Source organism: Pteropus alecto, unplaced genomic scaffold (genome assembly GCF_000325575.1).
Source record: "Pteropus alecto unplaced genomic scaffold, ASM32557v1 scaffold81, whole genome shotgun sequence".
NCBI lineage: Eukaryota > Metazoa > Chordata > Mammalia > Chiroptera > Pteropodidae > Pteropus > Pteropus alecto.
In genome coordinates, this window is record NW_006433378.1 from 1,255,429 (window position 1) to 1,281,377 (window position 25,949).

Consider the following 25,949-nt stretch of genomic DNA (forward strand, 5'->3'; position numbering starts at 1 on the left):
AGAAGAAAACTACAAGCAAAAAATATAAAGGGAGAATCTGAAAAATTTGCATCACTGTAAAATGATCACCAAGCTTCATATTATATTTCCCAGCTGGATATTCTTAGGCAAATTCAACCGAAACCTTTAGTACAATAGCATCAGAGACAGCCTCATTATACTATGCTTACTGCAAACACACAGATCCCATGACTTGAACCTTGCAGGAAATATAACTAGTGATTAAAATCTTGGCCAATTCTACAATTCATATGTAATCATAAAGGACTGAAAATAGCCAAAATAATATTGAGAAGGAAGAACAAAGCTGAAAGCATCACATTTCAAAATATATTACAAAGCTACAGTAATATATCAATGGAACAGAGAGCCCAGAAATAAATCTATACATCTACAGTCAACTTATCTTCCTAAAGAGAGCCAAAAAAACACAATAGTCTCTTCAACAAATGGTACTGGAAAAACTGAATATTCACATGCAAAAGAATGAAATTGGTCTCTTATCTTACACCATACACAAAACATCTCAAAATGAATTAAAGACTTAAACATAAGACTACAAACTGTGAAATTCCTGGAAGAAATATAGGGAAAAACCTTTAAGATATTGGTCCTGACAATTTCATGGATATAACACTAATAGCGCAGGCAACAAAACCAAAAATAAACACGTGGGGCTGTATCAAACTAAAAAATCTCCTGCATGACAAAGAAAACAGTTAACGAAGTGAAAAGGCAATCTACAAAATGGGAAGAAATATTTGCTAACCGTATATCAGAGAAGGGGTTACTCTAAAAAATATATAAGGAACTCCTACAATTAAATAGCAAACACACATACATACACACACAAATTAACAACCTGATTAAAAAATGTGTTAAGAACACGAATAGACATTTCTCTAAAGAATATATAGGAATGGCCAGCAAGTATATGGAAAGATGCTCAACATCACTTATAATGAGGGAACTAATAATCAAAACCACAATGAAATATCACCACACACCTGATAGGATGGCTATTGCAAAAAAAGCAAAAGATAAGTGTTGATCACAATGTGCGGAATTTGGAATCCTTGTATACTGTTGATGGAAATGCAAAATGGTGTAGCCACAATAGAAACAATATAGAGGTTTCTCAAAATCTTAAAAATATAACTACCATATGATCTAGCAATCCAACTTTGGAATATTTATCCAAAAGAATTGAAATCAGACTCTCAAAAAGATATCAGCAATTCCATGTTCATTTCAGAACTATTCACAATAGCTGAGATTATGGAAATAACCTGTATCTTTCAACAAATGCATGTATAAAGAAAAATGTGGTACTTATTTAAAATGGAATATTATTCAGCCTTAAAAAAAGAAAAGATCCTGCAACATGGGAACACACAAATGAACCTTGAGGATATTATGCCAAGTGAAAGAAGCCATTCAAAGAAGGACAAATACTGTATAATTCCACATATGTGAGGTATCTAAAATAGTCAAACTTACAGAAGCAAAGAGCAGAACAGTGGTTGCCAGGGACAAAGAGAATGAGGAAATGGGGAGTTGCTAATGAACAGGTACAGTTTCAGTAATGCAAGATGAATAAATTCCAGAGATCTGCTGTGCAACATATAGCCTACAGTTAACGATACTGTATCTTATCTTACACGTAAAAATCTGTTGAGGGTAGATCTTATGGTAAGTTTCTTACTACATAAAATAAACATAAAACATTACACACAGATGTACACATACATACACATACATACATACATGAAAGCTTGACCTTTGCTATTAAAAAGACTTGATTTCATATCTGGGCTCTAATATTTATAAACAATAGTCCTTTGGTAAGGTTATGGAACTTTCTAAGAATTATTTTTTTTTAATTTGAAGAATGATAATGATGATAATTGAGATTTTATAAGCTGCAATAACCTTTTTTCTAACACCCCCCCCACAATGATCTTACTAATATTTACTCATTTTCTATCTTATCGTCTTTAGGTTTATGTGTTTTATGTCACTCCATAAATATTTAACATGCAATAGAATTGGGAGACTTGCTTTTCTAACCAATTTAACTTGCTCCCCTACTCTGTCTACAGATATGGGGTCTCAGTCCCCGGTTCTTTGAATGTGCTTATCAGTCATTTCTTACAACTGGAAGGAGCAGCCACTGCCCCTGGACACCTTCCTTATATTTTCTTTTTCATCTCTCCTTTGTTAACATCTATAGCCTCAAACTACAAGACTTGCCTCCCTCGTAGTTCTCTCCACAACATAATATGCTGCTCAGTTTTGGTTTTAAACTCATCATTATATGGTAAGAACTATGTGGTAAGAGTAAGGGCTGTTCCACAGCACAAAAAGTGTCATTTGGACCTAAGTAAGAATGGAAATATAGACTTTATAAAGTCTAGTCTAATATGAAGCATGAAATAATAATCTGATCATTTTGCATTGATGTTAGCTCCTAATAAAATTTCTTCTGTAACTTATACTTGCATTCATTAAGTTATGTTGGAAAACATTGCTTCTGTTTTCTTAGTATGAGTAGGTAGCAGATCCAGGAGAAATAAATGACAGTGAGAAAAATCTTTCCCAGCTATATATGTAAATCAAATAACTAAGTACATAGCTCATATATATTCAAAATAAGAAGAAGAAAGAGAAAAAGTAGAAAGAACAAGAGCTGGAGAATGAGAAGAAAGTGACTTCGTTTCTCTGTAAGATACTGAAGACTCATGGTTCTTAGATATAAGGAGAGAGAATTTGATTCTGAAGACATAGTTTTGAAAAACATCATTTGTTTCCTATTGTTTGAAGTCAGTGACTATACCATACTTACATCCTAAAGGAGAAAGACATATGCAGAAGATTAATATTCCTTGAAATTTCACTCTGTGCCAAATATTTTCAGATGTTATTACATTTATGCCTCTCAACAATCACATGAAATTCATATTGATATCACCCTTAAGGAAAGAACATCTAAGACACTGTAACATAATATTTCTAATTGCTGTAACTATAAAAGTTAAAACACAGGTTTGTCTTTAACATCTGTTTTTTCCATAACCTCCACTATCTGTACATTTCAGTTTTTCCATATAGCTGTCTATGAAGGAAGGTAGACCCTCATCTTAGGTAAGTATTCCATGGTAGAAATTGAAGCAAGAGCATACACATGTGTGAGCATGTGAAGGCATCATTTCAATTTTGAACTTACACATAAACTTTGATTATTGGAAAATGGATAAGAAATCTAGGTATCCGTATGATAAATGATGACAAATGAAAATTATCTTTGACCTGAAGTTAGCATAATTTCAATCTCTCTTGCCTTCAAAATAATACAGAGGTTATTTTATTTTACTGTGATGATTGGCTGTGGAGTAAAATCACCATTCCTTGAATGTCAAAATAATTTAATAAAATTCTAGATTTCAAGTATTGAGTATGACTATGACATGCTAAATATAAAAGTTTTCCCACTGGTAATACGTAAAGAATTTTAATAATGTTCAACTGATGGAAAATATACATAAAAGCTATGTTTGTCAATTTAGTGAATGTCATTCATAGAACTCCAAGGTAAGACATGCTGTTTTTAATTGTGTTAATTCCAGGCAATTTTGCATATTCTGAATGTTTTCCTGAAATTGGATATCAACTGAAGTTTTGAGTTTAGGTTACACATTCAACACTATACACGTTTTACAATGCAGCAGCATCTGATTTGCTTTGAAAGTTCTGAAAAGACCTCTTGTTGAAAGAAGGAAAAAATGTTGAGAGATCACTTTGGAAATTATATGAATGTCTAACCACTATGCTGTTCATCCGAAACTAATATAAAATAATACTGAATGTCAACTGTAACTGAAAAATAAATAAATAAATAAATAAATAAATAAATAGATAGATAAATAGATAGATAGATAGATAGGTAGATAGATAAATAAATAAATAAACAAACCATGTGGGAAAAAGAAGAAGAGAAGGAGGAAGGAGAAGAAAGGGGATATGAGAAAAGAAAAAATAAACAGACTAAAAAGAAAACCATTATATTAAAAATGTCCACTTCACTTTAGGTAGCACAGGATCTATATTCTAATTGTAGAACCAACCCAGACATCATTCTACTTAAAAAAAAAAAAAAAAGATGAATGTTATAGTGCCAATTAGTTTATTATTGCAATTTTATTACATTTATTTTTCTCTGTAAGTGTTCTATATCAGTAAATTAGGATACACCTGTGTAAAATAGTTAAAGAAACACAATAAAGTGATGAGATTAATCAACATCAGATTTTTCTCTTTTACAGAAAAATATGCATTCATTGAAGTTTGTTATGAAACAAACTTGGAACCTAAATTTTCAGAAATATGCTTATTGTCTTTAGTCATAACCATGAATGAACACAGAGAATGGCAAAAAATAATTTTGGAAACCTCAAGCGATCTTAATCTTTGTCTACCTCTCCTAATCTATAAGTTTTGATAAGATACAAAAATTCATGCCTGCTATATCTAAGCTAATAACCCATAAAACTCAAACAGTAAATGGATTAGTTATGAAAGTTGAACACAGTATTTAGTGCTTTTTTAAATGACAATTTATTATTTGGTTAGGTATCAAATTATGCTTCATTACCTTTTTCCATTGTTCAGAAAGAAAATATTGATATATTTCAGTAAATCTTATTTAAAAATTTATGGAAACATTGCACAATATCAAGTTCTGAAAGCTCTGATTTTATGGATGGTTAATGACAAAGCTAATTTTGCATTAGTCTTATTTCTTGTTTAATTCTTTATCAACTGTTAGGTTCTCAAACTTAATACAGAGTAAAATTATTTAAATACTTATTTTAAAAAATACAGTTATGTGTGTTTATTTTCACTTAACTGCTAAAGCTTTCAAATGCCACAGAAAACATCTTCCTTAGTTCAGCAACAAATTTTGCAATAATTTCTCATCTCTTCCAGAAAATAACTCAAATTATTACTAGAAAATATTTAATGATAGCCTTTTAATAATTTCACCAACAAAAAATTGGGGCTCAGTATTATTCTGAAAACATTGATCATATCTTTGAGATTAATTCAGAGGATTTTATCATAAATATATTATGGAAAATATTTTTATATCAGTTTTACTCTTAATCTATTTACTTAAGACTCATAAAGAAGAGTGATTTGTTGTCATAATTAAGAAATTTTTGAGTGATCAGATGACATCATTCATGACCCAACTATGCAAAGATGCCACAGTGATTCATTCAAAAATGTACCATAGGTCCCAAAGATTATCCCAATCAAAAATAAAGAACAACAAAGTAAAAATCTAAGGACACTAAAGCCCTAATTTTAAAAGTTGGAATTAAATAAAAAATACATGAGAGTGAAGTAGTTAGAAACTCATAAAAATTCCATTTTACTCCACAGATTCCTTCCAATCCTTCTAGTTATCACTTATTGTCAGGAAAAGCTAGATTAATGATTGATTTGTCTTAAGGCGCCCCCTCCCCAGCTTTACTGAGGTATAATTGACAAGTGAAATTGTGTATTTTATTTATTTATTTATTCATTTATTTATTTATTTTTATTTATGCTTGCATGCATGCGAGGCAACCCTTGGTTTATTTCACAGATTGCTAGGACCTTGTCAGTTTACAATCCCTTATTTTTCTATTTATTTTCAACCCTTGGTTGACCTCACAGATTGCAAGGACCTTGTCAGCTTACAATTCTTTATTTTTTACGCCTACAGCACCTGGTCTTCCTAGGTGGTCTCCCATCCAAGTACTAACCAGGACAGACCATGCTTAGCTTCCGAGATCAGAAGAGATCAAGTTTGTTCAGGGTAGCATGGCAGTAGACTAAAATTTTATATTTTTAAAGTGTACAATGTGATGATTTATGTATACATTATGTAAAAATTTTCTTATCATTGTCTTTTTTTTTTATGCAGGTCACGTTTCAGTTGGCAGAGTGAAATACTGCATGGAGAGATTCGTGGCACAATGTTTGGGGGAGGCCCAGAGATTTCTGTAAAGCAAAATCCATAAGACAATTATTCCAATTCATTCTCCGTCACCACCCTCAAAACAGTGAGAGATATTATTAAGCACTTATTACTTAAACCCTCAAAAAGTTATGTCGCTTTCTTTCCCTTGCTCATTTATGCAAGCAAATAGTCTCTAATCCCTTCTATATTACTAGAAATAGTGCAAAATAAGTTAATACTGCTTTTAAAATACTGAAATAAACTATAAAAACTAGATTTTAACTAGAGATTATAATTGTATCATAATACTATTCAGCTGAACATGGTTATGTGAACTATATTATTTTATTAAAACACTTTTCTGTATCTTTTCTGAAAATAAAGTTTTGAATATAAATTCATATAACAAGTGAACTAGTAATATATTTGAAATTCATAATAGGATAGTATTATGTCATATCTGAAGAATGAGACACTCTTCTAGAAGTTATTGGAAAGAGACAGATAACAGAATAATTGAATGTGAATGAATACCTAAGTTAAGAAAAATGTAGAATAAGATGGAATTGCATTTATGATCCATTTCATAAATGTAAAACTGACAGGTTGAATCAAAAGAATGGTTCTGCACATATCTGCTATTTAAGTTCAAATACTGGTAGAGAGACGAAAGTCAAATCTAAGTTTATAATTTAATACAAGTAGATGAGTCCATTCAAAGATATTTTTAAATATAATTAATCATTTAGGAAGAACCTTATTCAACCGAGAACATTTTTATACAAAGTAATTAAATTGCCTTTGATTTAGAAGAGAAAGCATAGAGGTAACTATGAACTTTTACTACTATATCCCAAAACAGGTTTTTCTGTAATACTTCTAAAGCTTCATATATTCATATCATATTACTGATATGTCATTAATAAGATATTTTCTCTTTAAGGCACTCAGTGAATGACTATGAAAATCATAAAATGTATGGTGAAAATATTTTTCATGGTAGAAATAAAAATAAATGTATTTAAGTTATAAATACTGTAAAAGGCACTCTTTCTTCCTCTATGAATTTTAACTACATTTTTCACCAATTCCAGATTGGATAAATTTTGTACTCCCCATGTTTTTAGAGTAAAGCACACTCCCATAGACATATCTCTGGTTCAAATCCTTCTTAACTCTCACCTGAACCTTTATAATAACTCTGTACCATCCCTTCTACCTCCTGTATTTTTTTTAATTCTAATCAACCTTAAACAATGCTAGTAGATAAATTCTGAAAACTGCTCTCATTATATAAACACTTGATCAATTAAGAATAAATTCTTCATTCTGGCATTAAAAGTCTTCTACAGCATAACCCCAATTTTTGAACCTCATCTTTATAAGACAGTGTTCCACTTATATAGACTACATGCTATTTTCTGAATAGTCTAAGAATTTATTGCTCATCTTGTATTGTAAAAATAAACTCCATTTTGCTATCTCCAGCATTAAAATTCTTTGATTATTCTAGATCTTCTTCCCTAAAATATGTTCCAATTTTTCATCTCTTTAAACTCATAACAGAAAGCCCTATAATGTTACATATTTATTGATTATTTCACTAGTTTTTAATATGCTCTACTTAATCTTCTGTCATATAAAGTGGTGATGCAGTGCTCTATATTCCTCCAGAAAAACTCATCTTTTTCATGATTAGTGTTCAATAAACATCAATTAGATAAAATAAATAATATATATAAAATTAGATAAGCTGGCAACATACTTTTAATATCTTTACTTTCTGTAAAATAATTTTCCAAAAAAGAATTCTTTAAATAAGTATTACTTATTCTCATATAATTCTCAAGTTTTAAATAAATTAATGCAAACACCTGCTGAAAATAAATCAAGTAGAGTTTGTACTTTATGAATACTTTCCATTTGGTTTTTGTTTATTTTTAATTTTTATGGTTATTTTAAATACATAGAGAAATATGAATTCAATTAAATTATCAATAATAGAAATAAATGTTTCTTTGATTTCTTGAGATTCCATTCCTTACGAACTTTGCTATGAAGTTTAAAATACCTATGCTTGGTTAGACAAAGCCAGTCTCAAAGCCACACCAGATTCATGAGTATGGACGAAAAAATATAATGTCCAAATGGCAGATATGACAAAGAAACTGCGGTCATTTTTTATTCAAACACAGTCCAACCAGTGGTTATAAATTATTTACACTCTTCTCATACGCACCCTTCCCAAGATCCCCAAAGCTCTCAGGACATTAAGACATCAGGTTCAGGCTTAAATTCTTGGGTCTTATCATCTAAATAATGACTGGGTACAAAAGAGTCTCCTCAGTTATGGCTCCTCTTTACTTGAAGACTTGGGAATTAAGGAGATAAGAATGTTCTCCACATTCTCCCACACCCAGTATGCAATTTTTATGCAAAGATTTAAAATGATGTCATTCAAAAATGATGAAAATTGGTAGATTTTCACATTTTGGTCACTGGTCCATCAAAGTCCTTGAACACAACGTGGCATATGCCTCCAGTTTCTGGACTCTATGTGGCTTTTGTGTTCACGTTTCTAGTATTGCGGCTCTATCCTCTGGTCAGCTTTCCTATTAGTATAGAAATGAACATATTTACTAAATCCATGATCACACATCATATATCTAAGTCCTTATTGTACTTTCTAGTAACAGCATGATCCATCACAGTTGTGATCAGGGCTACTACTTTGATGAGCTAGCAGTAGTTTATAGTCATTCTCTAGGATCCACTCAGTTATTGTTGCATGTTTCAGATCAGTGAATCAGAAATATGATAGGCAATACCACTTTTACAAATTATGGATCTTCACAGGTAGTACTTATTGCTGCTTTTCCTCACTTTGAGATAAAATAGTATTTTTGATTTACTCTCTTGGTCAGAAAGTGGAAAGTTTCAAAGATTTAACATAGTCTTCCTGATTATGATACTCCTTATCCCAAAAGGTCAAAAGCATTTGTGAAGGTTATTCTAACTTCTAAGTATGCCAAAATCACATCTTCTCTAAATTAATCCTTGCATAGAATTTTAGGAATAAATTCTAGACTTCCCTTTTGGTAAAAGAATACATTGTTAGGAAAAATGGACATCTTATGAAATACTTAGTGTAAAATAAATCAAGTCCATTAACATTATATTTTAAATGTTTCTTTTGGAAAGTTCCTTAAAATGACATAAAATGGCACAAAAGGAAAACTGAACAGCAAAGTTTGCAACAACAAAAAAAAAGAAAATTCTGATTAAGACTCCTAGTAGTACTGTTTTAATTACCAAAACGTGTAAATTATATATTATTTTATAATAAAATATTATTTTAAGTATGTATCATACCTAAATCCAAGCAGAAGTCCTGGTGTAGTGATCATCTCTCTCATTGTTTTAAATATAAATACAACATTTATATTGTAGAGTCTTTAAAATTGTACGTACCTAGTGGACTTTTAAAGCATGTTTACATCCTTTGTTGATATGTTTAGTGCCTTGTTTCTAAAAAGTGAAGAATCAAACGTAACCTAAGTAAGGTTATATTATGATATATACCAAGCTAATCTCATGCCAGAATTAGTTTAATTTTTTCTTTGACTTCTATTAATGATTACAGGAAGATTCTGTTAATAAAACATGCCAGAAAGATACTGTATGCCCTTGTGATTTTATCTTCCAATAACAGTTCCTAATATCGGGAAGTCTAACCAGTTAGTAACCCATTTGTAACTACTCAACTGAGAGCTCTGAGCACAAGTGTAGAAATTTGGTTTATAAAGTGCTAATTTTTGTGGATTTCTTTCTAAAGTTCTCAGATATATTTACTGTATATAAGAAAACTGTTTCACCAGTATCTTCTACAGTTAAAGCTTATTATATTCCAACTACATTAAAAGAAGCACATGTAACAAATCTTTTGCTTTTTAACTATAACTTCAGAACTAGATAAACCTGACATTCAAATGCAGTATAACTCATTTCATTTCTGTGACCTTGAGTATAATTAGCATTTTTCATATCACTGGTCACCTACAGAGTTAGAATAATTGCACCACCTTTCATGGCTCTTGTGTGAATGAGATAATAAATGCAAAGTCTCTTCATTGTAGGCACTCAAACGGTAAGTATTATTTTGCTTTTGATTCAAGTACTTGCTTTTGTCTATATCATTAAAATAAAATACCTCATTGTATAAGTAATTATATGGAAGCACAGCCCAAGAAATGATGGATTTGTGTTTCAAAATGTTAAAGAATGTCAGTATTTGAAATATAAACATTTGAAATTATATTAGTGTAAATTTGTCTTGTTAGAAAAAGATGTTATTTTTCTGATCCTCTGTTATACCTAAGAAAGCCCAAAATGAGGAACTTAAAAAACTGAGAGTGAGCAAGTTATATTTAGCTCTCCTAGCTGATTTCAAATGCACACTGATTGCAGGAACAACAATAATAATTCCTGCAATTAAATAGGTTGCCTAACTTGGTAAGTACCTGTATACATTTAGCTGGAGTCAAGATTCTAGAATAGACTATAGAAAATTAACTATATAGGAACAGCTAAAAAAAAAAATCTGTATTTCCAATCAACATGTCTTCTAAATGATGAAGAAGAATGAAAATATACAATTTACCTTTTCCTGAATTTCTAAATCTTTTTCCAATATGCTTTGCTTATTTCACATGTGTTACAAGTCCACAGCACTGCACAAAAGAAATCATATTTTCTATTGGTGCTTTGAAAAACAAGGGAGGACCGTTATCTAAATATTTTTTGTAGTTAATGTTTTCATGAGCAGAGTCAAAGTGAATCAAAAAATAGGTATATTTTGTAGTCATCAAAGTATATATCTGTAGCTTCCTGAAAAAAAAAATGCATACAAATGCAAATCATAGTATACATTGGTCCGTTATATTCTTTCCTAAAGAAAATAATTTTGGAGCTGAGTGGTGTTTTTCCATGCAGTGAAGAAAATGACATGACACAGATATGCCTCTCCCAAAGTAACTTTAAGCGAAAAGATCTTCAGTGAATTCAGACTTACCACTGTGTGTCTGAATCTACAATATTTTCTGTCTGATGATGTTCTTTGGTTTCTGTTTTCTCCCTAGATTTTGAATGTGTTACTTTCTTGCTAATTTCTTTGTTCACCTCTATTCCTCCCTCCATGAACTACAATCTGTTTATGGGTGCTTAGTAATGACTCTGTCTTTTGCATATTGTTCGGTTTCTCCACCAGGAAAAAATTTTCAGGGATAATATTAACAGAAGAGATAAAGTGTTATTGTCTCTCTTTTGGCACACTATATCCTACTTCATTAAGAATCAGACTCTTTAAATTGGGATTCAGAATTTGAAAGAAAATGTATCTGCGAAGTATAAAGTCTAGATAAATCCAGGGTACCATTTGCAGTTAGTGGCCTAAGTGGCACATAGGCAATCTCAGCAACTCACAAATGTGGACTGGTCAAGTTCATAATTTTTGAGCATTAACCCAGAAAGATGTGTGGCCATTTGTATGTATGACCATGAGGAAATATGAATATTTTTAACAGAGATGCCTAAGTAATTTTATGATCTTCAGAGTGTTGCAAAAGTTAATGGATAGATAGATTGAAGGAAATTAGACAGATGATTGATAGATGGAGATAAAAGAAGGGAGAAAGAAGGCAAAACGGGGGATGGAGAGAACAATAAAGGAAGAAACTTGGTTGTGGAAGTGGGTTTCAAAGTGCTTCCAACCAACTGGCATTCTTTTCTTTTTTGAGCTTTATTGGAATGATTTATTCATAATAATTCTTCTCCTCTGATTATGCCTATTGTGGTAACTATTGTGGCTTTCATTATCTTCTCATTTCTTGTTATTGGCACTGCTATTTTGCCTACAAATTTACTCCCTGGGCTGTATCACAATTTCCTGAAGTCTCAGGATCCCAGTTTTATCTTTATACATTTGCAAATGATAATTCAAGCCAATAACACACCCTATACTTTTTCTAGAATTTTCCAATATTGACTTTCTTGAAAATGGATACAGTATAAATAATAATACACAATACATTTTTGTTCACATACATAGAAAGTGAAGAGCTAATTAAGATACTAATTCATCCAACTCTAATATCTTAGAGATCATTTCACCTTTAATTCAATTTGATTATTTGCTCAGAATTAGATCACAGAGAAATGCAACAAAAGAGAAAAATACAATAAAAAATAAAAACATGCATTTTTCAGAATTTATATTATAATAAAGGTGAAATTTCAATTTAATGAAAAAAGAGAACTATTACATAAGTTAGTATACTTTTCCAATTGGCTTTTAATGTGGCAAAATTCACTTGCTCAGGCAAGTCTGGTTCTAAACTGAAAGTTTCCTCCGCTTTAAAATTCTGCCTCCTGAAGCAGGAATTCAATAAATGTTTTTGATTTTTTTAAGATTTGGAAATTTATTAAATTTCAAAAATTAAAATAACCTACATATAGTCAGTATTATTTCTTTCTAGTCTTTTGTCTTACATATCCAGCTATATTTTTCATAAAATTGGAATTGTAGCTGATAGATACACAATTATTGTTTTATATTTTTAATTCAACATTTTACTTTTAATACTTTTTCCTTAAAGTGGCAATTTTTCAAGTTCTTATAACTTCTCTTCAGAATTTGACAAATTATTACTCTTTTTCATTATTAGCTCTTATAAAACAATTCAGTCTTGGTTTTCCTTCTACGATTTTGAATATCTCTTCTTATTTACTTTTGCATTCTCCTCTTTCTCTGTCTAAGTATTGTAGTTTTTCAGGGTTTCATGTTTCTTTCTCTGTCGTTAGCACTCTAAAATCTGTCCTTAAGTGACTTTATCGAGAATCATGTCTTTAATTACCACTAACATGCTTACCGAGTAGCTCCATATAGATCTTCTGTATACTTGTCCAAAACTGAACACGGGTTTTCCAAAAAACAATTATTATCCTTCTCATTACATTTTTCCATTCTCTTCTGATATTTAAATTTTTTAGTATATCATGCAAAGCCCTTCAAAATTGTGTTTCTGCTTGCTTCCTCAATTCCCCACTCTCATTCTGTGTACCAATTTTATTATTCTACCTCAAGTTCCCTAAATTTTTATACCTCTATGTCTTCGAACATTATTTTTCCCCATGAAATGCTCCCCCCTCTTCAACTTCCTGCTTGAGTAGCTCATCAAAACTCTTATAACAAATATGTAAGTCAAATTTCTCTAATCAGTAGACCCTAAACCAAATATGCAATACCCCAAGAATGAGTTTTGCCTTGATCCTTTCTGCTTCATAATATGCTTCCCTTACATTTGTCTTAAGGATTGCAATACTTTGCTAATATCATGTATTTATCATATATTATTTAATTTGATGTCTTCATCTAAAATTATACTTGGCATAGAGTAAACATACAATCCTTTTTGTAGTTGAATAAAAAAATCTGGTTATTTTCATTAATCAGAAATATCTTAATCAGAAATTAGTACAATTTTTTAATATTGGCAAAAATAAATGTTGAATATTGATTACTTTATTTTTACTTATTATCTTGTCAAATGTTCTCCAAAATATTGTTGGGTTGTAGCTATTAACCTATTAGAATAGATTTCTTTTAGATGAATTAATGTGCACATAATTTACACCAAAATTATTTTGAGAAGATCATTGGGAAGTTATTTCAGTCAAAATCAGACATTTCATGAGCTCATTATTCAGACTTTTTCAGTTGTCCTGATATTATTACTCTTTACTTGGCCATGCTTTCAGAAATAGAAAATGATTAACAATTAAACTTAATCTTTGTATGTTTAGTACTAGATATGCTTCCTGAGAAAAATCTTGACTTTGTTTACAATAATATTTATGTTTTATTTAGTGTTAGTTCCATATATTTAGAGTAGAGTTTAGAGCAGATAGCCTAGTGTGGACCCTATAAATTAGAGTTTAATCAAAGAAATACTCTTTTACTTCCAGTCTGTGGTGCAGAAACCTTAAAATAGACTCCAACCAAAGAAATTAATCAAAGTCATCATATAAAGAAATCAATATCAGGAAGAAAATGGTAAGCACTGTGTTCCATTTTCTACTAAGTGCTAGAAAAGATTAATTTATAGCACAAAGAATTTGAGGTCATCATAAGAAAGCAATTGTTTATCCAACAGTATTATAGCTATATTAAGAAAGGTTATGGCATAGACATAAGTATTGGTGCTCTTAAAAATAAAGTTATCTTAGCAATAGGCTTCTCAGTTCAACTTCAAAAACAAATGAATAGTTTAAATAATTGCTCCATTCTTTTTATATGTGCAGTTATTCAACATTCATATAATTCTACATTTAGGTCTGTAATTAAATATTGCACATAGAGTGACATAAAAGTTTTAAGTAAAACTATTTTCTGTTTTTGCCATGATAAATTACCTTTATTTTATTAAATTAATAACTCAATTGTATTTCAAATCCATTCAGCATTAACTTTCTCTATTGTGTTGGCTTGGAACAGCATTGTGCTGGGCAGTACTTAGTCATCGTGATTGGAGGAAACCTGAATTCTTGTAACATTTTTGTCATTGTACATTTAAATATTTCTGGAGTTTTTGTTGGCATCTGTAAGATAAAAGTGAACTATATAATTATTAATTTCTTTTTCTAGCACTAGAATTCTAATTTATGTAAAAACATTTCTCCATATTCCAATAAGGTTTTTAAGAAACCTCTCAAACACTTATATTTCAAAATGTTTAAGAGTAAGAAATATATATTCATTTAATCCTGATAACAAGCCAATAAATTATAGGCATTATTATCTCATTTGGCAGGTGAATAAAAAATCTCAGTAGAGTTAAAAACTTGCTCTAAGTCAGCAACTAGTTAAGAAATCAGGATTTGAACTCAAACTTGAAACACACAAATTCATTTTTCTGTTTATAAACCAAAACTTAATGCTTTTATCTTTTTCTATGAAATAAAATTCTATGATTTTATTTTACTCTAACATTTTTTGACTTTCACTTTAGTCTATTTCTTATATTTCCTAAATAAATAATATTTATAAGAAATTTCTAATTCTTATAATTTGCTCATTATACTCATTATTAATCCCTTATCTATTACACATAAGGATATTATCTTACGAGGTGCAAGGAACTGTTGGTATGGCCTCTGGCTTTTTGTTTTTTAATTTCCAATACTGAGTTTTATATCTATAAAAAGTCCATCTTGCATATACAGAACATCCTTCAATATTCTCTAAATTTCTGCATAAATGCTCATGAGAAAATAGTTGTTAACTTTCAGGTTCTTTGTAGTCAGCAAGTGTAACTTTAATCACTATTCATCCAGTGTACTTAAATATTAAAAAAAAAATCACTTTTTTACTGAAAAGGTCTGGATTTTTAATCACATCAGTGTATTGTACAAATTATACAAGTCGTCAAAGCAAATGAGAGATTTCTCATGTAATTATGGAAAATCTTGCCTTCTAAGTAGCCTATTGCCTAAGTAATACAACATTACTATTTGACATTTTCTCTCAATCACAGGTATTCTATATCCTTATTGTCCTATAATGTTGATTACTAGAAATAAGTAAAGTTCATTGTTTAGATGCCAGAGAACCAAAACTTTAAGTTTATGGTTTTTATTGAAAATCCTAAATATTTATAGAAATTAAAAAAAAAAAGAAAAGAAATATATGTCATCTTTGAGACCTAAGAGATAATAAGTATATTTTAATGGAGAATGTCAGCTCAAAATTGATTGATTGAATCATAAGAAAAATAAAAACTAAATCTATTTTCAAACTTTATACATTTAAATAAAAACAAATATGTATGTCCAAATAATAGTTTTCACCAACAGAATCAGCATGAGATTTTTTTTTAACTAAATAAAAATAATTAAGCTTTTTTCCCCCAATATTTGATCTGTCTGGATTTTTTATGGGAGAGAATACAAATAATGTTTGTGAAATCAAATAACTTGTAAAGATAATTTATTAGTAGTATATACAAACTAGTGTGGTAAAACATATAATTGTGATTGATTTAGATAATTAGATGGATTTTAAAATGTTACTATCCGTGTTACATGATGTATATTAATAACATATGTATTCTAGAAGGGCAAAAATACAAATAAATTTAAAACAGAGATTCATGGACATGGACTATAGACTAGTGGTTACCAGAGGGTAGAGGGTGGAGGAGGAGCGGAGAGGTAGATGAGATAAAGGGGGTCAAATATAGGGGAGTAGGGGTGGGTGAAGTAGGTAAAGGGGATCAAATATATGGTAGCTGAAGGAAACTGGACTTTGGGTAGTAAACACACAATAGAATATACAGATGTCAAATTATAATGAACACCTGAAAATTATATAATTGTATTAATCAATGTTACCCTAATAAACTTAATTTAAAAAATACAAATAAATTGAAAAATGAATGTATTCAGATATTTTGGAATACAATATATTTTCATAAAGACATTTACCTTGATGACTAGATCCTTCGTTTAAAAAGTTATAAATCTATAATAAATAAACCTATAAAACAATGTAATTTCTTAAACTATTTTCATCTTATTAGCAATAGTTGACTACAATATTGAATGTTTTAGTAATCTAATATGTATCTTATAAATATAAAATTATATTAATCGATGGGAAAGCATTTAGAATTCAACCACAAATTATTGAACTTATAAGAAGGCATGAGTAGATTATCACTCATGATGTATGCATCTGATGCAGTTGCTTGCATATTTTAAAAATCAATATTTTTAATCTAGTTCAGTAGTATTTTAAGCAGTCTACTTCAAATGTTGAATAATATATAAATTTGTGGTTTTCCCATATACATATTTTCCCTTTTGGAACACCAACAATATTGTTAAGTGACTTAAAATCATACATAAAATGTAAAACTACAAAATATGGCAATTTCTAAATAAATATACAAAACCACCACTGATATTTCTGAAAATGTCATGGTATGAGTTTCAAACTAGGTCATATTTCAGAATGTTGTCATCTCATTGTGGAATTTTAAAATAATGAGTACATAAAATTTTATTATGAGGTGTATTTTGAACACTTGTGTGACCACCAATCCTATAGGAATTATACAAGATGTATGTAATTAAGTATTATAAAAAAACAATCTTTAAAATTAAAATTTTATTTTGGTCGCAAATTACTTTGTAAGGTTGTATTTTCCTGAGAACTCTTAACTGAATGAAGTTAGTTTTTTTTTTAATTTGGAATTTTGTTGAAGATAATTTCTAAGATCTTAGAAACACTAAACTCCTTCAGAAGAAGGAGTATGCCAAAGTTAATTACTTAAATTCCGAAACTCAAAGAAATAAAGCATGCGTTTTAAAATAAACAAAAATAAATGTATGTGTTAAGCGATTGTTTCAGAGTTCATTACACAGTAAATTGGGCTTCCTTATATTTAGCAGTATTTCCATCAGACAGCATCTTATGTACTTGGTCTTAATAAGCATTATTCACTTTACCTTCGTCAACAGAATATCTTACAACCTCATAAAATATACATTTTAAAAAGAGAGTAGATTGCACTATCTTCTTGTGGTTTTCTTTTCAAATTGCAAATAACCAGAGGCTCAGGGAATATAAGGATGACATCAGTCTGCTGTATTTTAGACAATGTGAGATACTTTTAAAAAATGAGCAAATGTCAATAGATCAAATTAAAAAGATCAAAAGAAAAGAGAAGCCAATAATACCAACCAAATACATTATAATTTATTTTTGTAATGTATATTTAAGAGCCAAAGATGTTTGTTAGATGGAGTATTATGGAAGATAAAATTTCCTCTGCCTACAAAGTATTTGCTTTCCAAGAGAGTTCCAAATATGGTCTTTCTGCATGATGAAGGGACAACCAAACTCTTCGATGTTTATACTAAAACATATTGAAGATATTTAGCTACTTCTATATACTGAAAAGTGAATGAGCAATGGTGCTCTAAGCATGATGCAATAGGAGCAAAGTGGCATGGGGAGTGGGGGCTTGCGATTTTTGGCTGTACATTAGCACTTATGAGCCACTGTGGTAACATTTCTTGTGCTGGAAGAGGTCATTTACTAAATAGACTGTGAACTGAAAGAGCAAATGCATGTATATCCTAAATTCAAACTGGTATTCTCTTCTCACAGTTAGGACCAACACAGTTTAAACACATTTCAACTACTTGTAATTTACTTTTAATGTTGCATGTGTCTTTTTTCTTTAAGAACATTTATCTTCATCACCTTCATGTAACATTTTTATTACAGTAAGTTATGTAAAAAACAATTGCGTTTTGAGTTTAATCAAGAATGATCTGGTGTTTTCATATAGTGTAGATTTAAAGTAACATTCTAACAACAATTAATAGAGTATGATATGTTACAAATTAGAAAAGTTTTAAAAGTCTAATTTATAAATTTCAGAAAAAGTTCTCTTTGAATAATGAATAAGTTATCTTCGTAAGTATATTTAATGGCATTTTCAGTTTTTCATCTCCACTGTATAAAAGAGAAAATCAAATCTCAACGCTACCCAGTAATCTTGAGATATATAATATTTTATCATCATTTACTAAACTAGAAGATAGTTCCTGGTTTTACACTAATTTTTCACAGACTAAATCAAAAGAAGGTACATTTTTAACCCAATAGATAAATCTATTTCTCATTAAATGCTTACCTCTGTGTTAATCAGAAAAGGCAGGAATAATCTTGAGTACATTTCTTGGCAAATAATTATCTAAAAATATAGAAAAACATTTTTCGTGCGATAGTTCTATTACTTTGAATTGCTGTCTGCCTTAATATTTCATTTCCACGTGAACAAATTTTGAGCACATCAAAATGCTAATCGGTTATCAGAATAATACAGCATTCCGTGCAAAATTCTCTTCTGTGGAAGTAAACAGTAGGATCACCATACATCACCTAGAATGACTTTTTTGTCCTAATTGGTAGAATATACTTATCATTTCCTTGTGTTTTCTTGATAGTCATAACTAATCTTTGTGGATACCTCATTTGATCACTGAGCTGTCCATATGTATGTTTGTATATTTAAATGATATAGCTATAGTTATTATTTTTAAAAAATAGACATGTCTCTATTAGCCCATTTAGAAAGAATTATAAGATTGATTTATGATTTCAATGGCCTTATAATCCATCCCTTCTATACATTTATAATTAACTAGACGCTAAAAGCATAGGCACTAGGGGCTCTGAATAGTTTGATTTTATAATTGCAATATTTCTCTGAATGACAGCACAAAAGTTGTTCAAAAAGTTAGCATTTAAAATGTGAAGACGTTTCATAGGCATGCTATTTAACCTTTTTCTGCTTTCTGTAATTGTGTCCTCCTTTTATTAATTAGGTTCTGTGCTTACTATTTTTCTGATCACTAAATATATTTAATAGAGAAATATGAAAAAATAAAATAAAATAACAGATTCGTAATACCTCTTACTACTTTGTAGATAAAATTGTTAATATTCTTCATTTTCAAATTTGTATTTTTACATTTAATTTATATCACATGTGTAATTTTTACATGAAAATTTGTGGTCATTAATTTTTTTAAATATTACATATATTATATTATAGTATTTCATCACATATACATAATTTATTAGCAGCCCTGCTATTATTGATCATGAAGTCATTTCTACTTTTCTTATTATAAACATGTGATATATCTTGGTATGCATGTTTGTCTTTTTAAAAACAATTTATTACTAAAATAAAATTGCTGGCTCCTGATTGTTGGAATTTTAATGGTCTGAATGCATAATCATACTGTTTGTACCAAGTCCATTTCTATTGACAGTCCTGCCAGAAGTTCACAGAAAGGCCTGTTTGCATTGTGCATCATTATAACAAATAAAATTTGTTTTAATAGTTGCTAAATTGATAGAAATTACATCTTTGATTCCCAATGCGATTGAATATTTTACATATTGTTTACTGAACATTGTATTTAACTAATTGTGAAAGATATCTTCATATAATTTGCTATTCTTTTTATTATCTTAGAATTTCAATTCATATATCTTTCTGATAAATTAAACTTTTCCATTTGTAAAAATATTTTTGTATTTTCTATTTAACTTAATATTTAACTTAAAATTTTCAATGTGCATTTGCTTAATTGTGAATTTTATCTTTTAGAATTTTTTTCATAATATAATCAAGTGATTTTTTATGCTTTATTTATTTATCTACTTATTCAACAAATATTATTTGAGTGTCTAGCAATGTGCTAGACAGTGGAGACAGAACATACTCTTAAGGATCTTATGATGTGTTAGTAGTAGTAGAAACAGTAGCGTGAAAAGTATAAGGGCATGTATGAACGGAGTGAAAATGGAACACGCAGGACATCTAATTGGACTTGAAGAAAGTAAAAGAGCACTTCTTATAGGAAGTGATCCTTACAATTTTCGAATTCTGAGAGAATTTTCTGGGATAAGAGAAAAGACAGGCATTGAAGGCAGATGGAACCATGAGCAGATACAGCCACTGCCACACAATCTGTCAAAACCAGAGACAGGAGTTCCTATGAGAGAGAGAATATAGAACACTGAGAAAGAAAGCAGTAAGCATGAGAAAGGCCATATTCTGAAGGGCATAGCACACTAAAGGATGAAGCTTGTACTTTATCTTGGAAACACTGGAAACAACATTCAGCCTTCCATGTGGAAATGGCATTAGGGGGCAATAACTAATGATAGGATGAACAGTTTATAGGCTGTTACATCTCAGGCTCTAGCATTATAAATGCCTTATACAAATTAACCCACTGGAGTCTCAGTTTCCTCATCTAAAATAGAGATAATATGCAACACAAAATTTTGTTATGATGATTAAATGAGATAGTTTTACAGAATCCAAATTAGTCAGGTATACAATAGTCACTGAATAAATGGAAGAAATTAATATGGATTAAGGGATTAAATATAAATTAAAATCTCAGTATTTGGGAATTTTTTAACTTTATTACTCCATGCATATTGCTTGGATAATTTTATGATATCCTTAGTACAACTGATAATCTGACATCTGGAAATCCTAATCTAGAAGCCTCACAAAATCAACATGCAGCACTTTAAATCATTTTATATAATCCTACCTACAGATTGCCCTTCCTGGTACACCTCTATTTCAGTGAATTTGTACTGATTCATCACAGAAGAACCAAAAAACCATCACGGAATCTTTCCTTTGAAATTTACTCAATTTTGTATTCTCATATGCAAATCAGCATCCTTTTGTCTATTATGATTCTAATCTGATTTTTTAATGTATTTATGTTCTGTTCATTGGTAAATTGTGTTTTGTTTCCATCTAGATGCTTGTAATTTATCTAAGATTTGGAAAGTGAGAACTTTAACAAAATAATGTGAAAGTGTGGCCATATTAATTAACATCAGTGGTACTGTTGGGTGCCTTCATTTAAAGTCTTGTGCTTACTCTGTGTAGGAATCTCTAGTTTTATTGTTTTGTTTTTTGCTTCTCTGGCTGTTCTCCTCTCACTCAGGATTGCTGTTTCATAAATATTCAATCATATACTCCATGTCTGTTTTATTTTTGCTAAGTATATTAATAATTTTTTGGTTTTCTTCAGAATGCCAAAAGGATTTTTAATGCTGACTTGTTTGTCAAATAGTATTCAGTGTGTCACTTACTCTCTACTGTATTGTATATCTTTCATCAGAAACTGCTCATTCTTGATCCAAGATCACAGAAAAAATGTATCACAAATCTTGCAATTAATATTATTTGTTCCTATAAGTTTTCCTTCTATTGCATGAGGGAATGTGTTACTTTGTTTCTTAGCATGGTACACTTTCTTTAAACTTTTTTTTTTAATCTCTGCTGATGTTTCTATGTTTTCTGATCTTTAAAGAAAACAGTCTAACTTTGTACATTATTAGGACTATAATTGAATTCTATGTAGATGTATTCAAAATACATATCCTCCAAAATAAAAGTGGCAACCACAGTTTATCTATTTCCAGCTTGTTTGATCAAGTTTTATTTGCACATGGGACAGAGCATGAGAAACCAGGAAGCCAGTTCCGCAAAAGCCATTTCACTGGCTTCCTGGGTGGTCATTTTTAGACATTTTATGTAAAGCTAAAAGCCATTCCCAAGTAATTCTTGGGAATGACTTGTTCCCCCAGAATGTCCCATGTGCTACCTTTGCCAACTAATTTTGGTCCTTTGGGCCAAAATAACAATTTTGTGGAAGGTAGAGACAAAGATATAAAAAAATTATTTTATGGTTGGGAAAAATCTCTTTGATGCCAAGACATTGGTGGTTTGTTTATTTTGTTGGTCAGAAGCAGCCTAAAAGTAGCTGTGGTATGTCCTCCCTTCCTTCTTCATTATTTTATTTTGTTGTTGTTATATTTTCCAATGTCTTGTTTTAGTTTTTCCTTTTTTTATTTTTTCACAAAGCTAATGGGGGTGGTAGCTTACTGTTTAACAGCTTTATTGGTTTATATCTAACATACAACTCCCTGCACATATTTTAACTGCAAAATTTGATGTTTTGAAATATCTATAAATCATCACTACATTCAAAATAATAAACAGGTCTATCACCCCCAGAAGTTTTCTCGTATCCCTTTATAATTCCTCTCATCCTCCCCACTGTCCTTCCCATTCTCCAGCACTAGGTGACTTTCTACTTTCTGTCATTATACATTAGTTTGCATTTTCTAGCATTTTAAAACATAGAATCACGTAGTATGTACTTTTATTGTCTGGCTTCTTTTACTCAGAATAATTATTTTGAAATTTATCCATGTTGTTTCATGTATCAATAGTTCATTCTTTTTTTTTCTTTTTTTTTTTTTGTGTAGTATACCATTGTTTATCCGTTCACCTGTAGTTGAACATTTTTGTTGTTTCTAGTTTGGGATAATTGCAAATAAAATTGCAATGAACACTTCATGTACAAGTCTTTGTATAAACATATTGTTTAATTGGTCTTGGAGAAATATTTATATGTGATATCACACGGAATACATGATAGATGTTTGTTTAAATTTTTAAGAAACTGACAAATTTCTTCTGAAGTGGTATCATTTTACATTCCTACTCCAATACATGAAAATCACTATTAGTCAACAGCCTTGCCAACACTTATGATTGTATTTTAAATTTAAGATCACCCAGTAGGTATTTAGTCTTAACTCATTGTAATTTAATTTATATTTCATTATGACTAATGATGTTGAATATATTCTTTGAGTTTATTTTCCATCCGTAAATTTTTTTTTTTCATAAATTGCTCAAATATTTGCCAACTTTTACTTGTGTTTTCTTATTATTGAGTTTAGAGACTAACTACAAGTTCTGATAAGATACATGATTTACAAAATTTTTCTCAATCTTTATTTTGAAGGGCAACATTTTTAATTTTCATTAAGTCAAATTATCAATTTTCTTTATAAACCATGCTTTTGATAACATAGCTAAGACTTTTTTGGCTAAGACAAGGCCAAAAATGTTGTTTTTATGTTTTCTTCAAGAAGTTTTATACCTTTATATTTTACGTTTGGGTCTATGATCCATTTAAAATTAATTTTTGTATGTAGTGTTAGATATTATCAAAGTTTATTTATATATAGATGTTCAATTATTCCAGAACTATTTGTTGGAAATACTATACTTTCTCCACTGAATTGCTCTCACATCCTCGTCAAAATTGTTCTTAAATGTGTGAGTTTATTTCTGGACATTATTTTGTTCTATTCATCTATTTATCTAAATAGATCTATCTATGGTATCTAGAAAATTAAAATATTCTATTTTAAATATGTAAATAAAGTAACTGTATAGCTTCTACCAATTTATCAATGTGTCTCTGTTACCATTGTAACATAAAATTGAAATCTGAATATTAAAAAAATAGGTTTACAGCAATGCTCAATAACAAAAACTGTAAAGAATTGAAACAACTATATTTGTTGCAAATCTAGATATTCAAGTCTTTTTTCTCCCTATGATTTTCATGTAATTTCTATTTTACTTCATACAAAATTCAGAAGCTCTCATTCTTCCGGGCAGTTTTATTTGTGTTTTACTGAACACAGACTCTCTAAAAGATTTTGCATTGATTTTTAAATGATTTTACTCTCATAGAAGATACTTAATGGCAATGGCCTTCTGCTTTCATGGGAGACCTTTTGTCACCTTATGTACCTTGTTGTTCACTTAGATCTGAATCTGCTGTTTTTTTAATGTGTTCTAATCATAACCTTCAGACAATGTGAGCAAAAATGTTTGCTAATTAGGTCCCTCAATAGGAAGTAAGTTCCATGCTGAACTTCTAAATGACTACCTTATCATAATTTTGTAAAGCTTGCTTGAAATAATACCTTAGTAAGCACCACTCTGAACTATATTTTTTTTCAAAGATTTTAAATTTAGTTTAAAAATACCCATTATATTTTGAATCTCAGCATGCTAAAACACTGGATAGTTGAGGGCTAAAGTTAATAATTTTGTGTTGTGATCTTTCACATATATGTGGTAAATGATCATACAGTAATATAAAAACAATAATATGTTACAATGAGAAAAGACAAAAATAATCATTACTTTTTATTTCTTCCATATGCTGGTAACACATTTTACTCAAAACCTAAATAAGACACAAATATACACATATTGATGCCATCACTAACTTTATAACTCATGAAATACTCTTTATTTTTTTAAATAACAGAATAGCTAGATAGAAACACAATTTCACATTCTTATTATATTTGTTTTTATTACATTTTAGGAATCTTTTGATTAATGTTAATAATATAATATGAATTTTATAATAATGCACATGTATAATTTAAGAAAATCATTTACCTTCCTATAATCATAATTTTATTTAAATATGTACAAATATATATGTATCCTTTAGATATATATATGAAATCAAATGTCTCTCATATTTTCTGCAAACCTATAATAGCTGGAAATATTTCCAATTATCATTCAGAAAATAATTTGCAAATTAAATATTTATCTATACTTAGAATTTACATAATTTGACATTTTCTACCTTTGTCAAATACAATTCCATAACATCACTACAACTGAAATATAACCATTGTTAAATTGTCATTTTAAAAAACATGAGAAAAATTGAGATCAAAGTTTTAGCTTGATTCAACCATCTTTAAGCTTTTTGAACAAAGGCAGGTCATTTTACATCTCCACATTTTTGTTTCAGTAAAGCTGTTTATTTGTAAGTAAGGCTCAAATATGAAGTCCTCAGGATTTATAAGTAATTCATCAAAATTTTATTTCTTGCTGTTTTTCCCATTGCTTTTAATAATACATTGAAAATAAAATGTGTTACCTATATGTCAGTTTCTAAAAATTAAAAGTAAAAACAAAGCCTCTAAAAATGTTATAATCATATTACAGATGTAAATAAAGCTGAGCAAAAAAGTAATAAGATTTTAATAGTGATAAAGACTTTTCTTTAAAAGATATATTAAATATGTTTCTTAAAATTTATTTAAAGTATCTGAAACTTAAAAGTTAAAGTATCTGAAACTTTAAATAAAGATCATCTGATATGTTTAAATAAAGATTAATAATCAGTTGATTTTAATGCATTAGGAGCATTTTAAATTTCCTTCAAATTTTTGTTCTAGAGGTTTCAGTTTTCATCAAAAAAAGAAGTAAGTAAATGCAAGTGGGCTAGGTCTCTTAGGTAGTATTTTGCACATGGGAGGGAATAAGTCTAATATGGTAGCAGACAAAATTTGAAAGGTGTTAATTTCAAGATTTTTAATGAAAAGATCATTTTTCTTTTATACTTTGGAAATACACTATATTGCAGT

General features: G+C 29.5%; 1 pseudogene; it reads right to left on the reverse strand.

Moving 5' to 3' along the window:
• Nucleotides 1–5,761: 5,761 nt before the first annotated feature.
• Nucleotides 5,762–5,880, reverse strand: LOC112476842 (annotated as a pseudogene).
• Nucleotides 5,881–25,949: the final 20,069 nt, after the last annotated feature.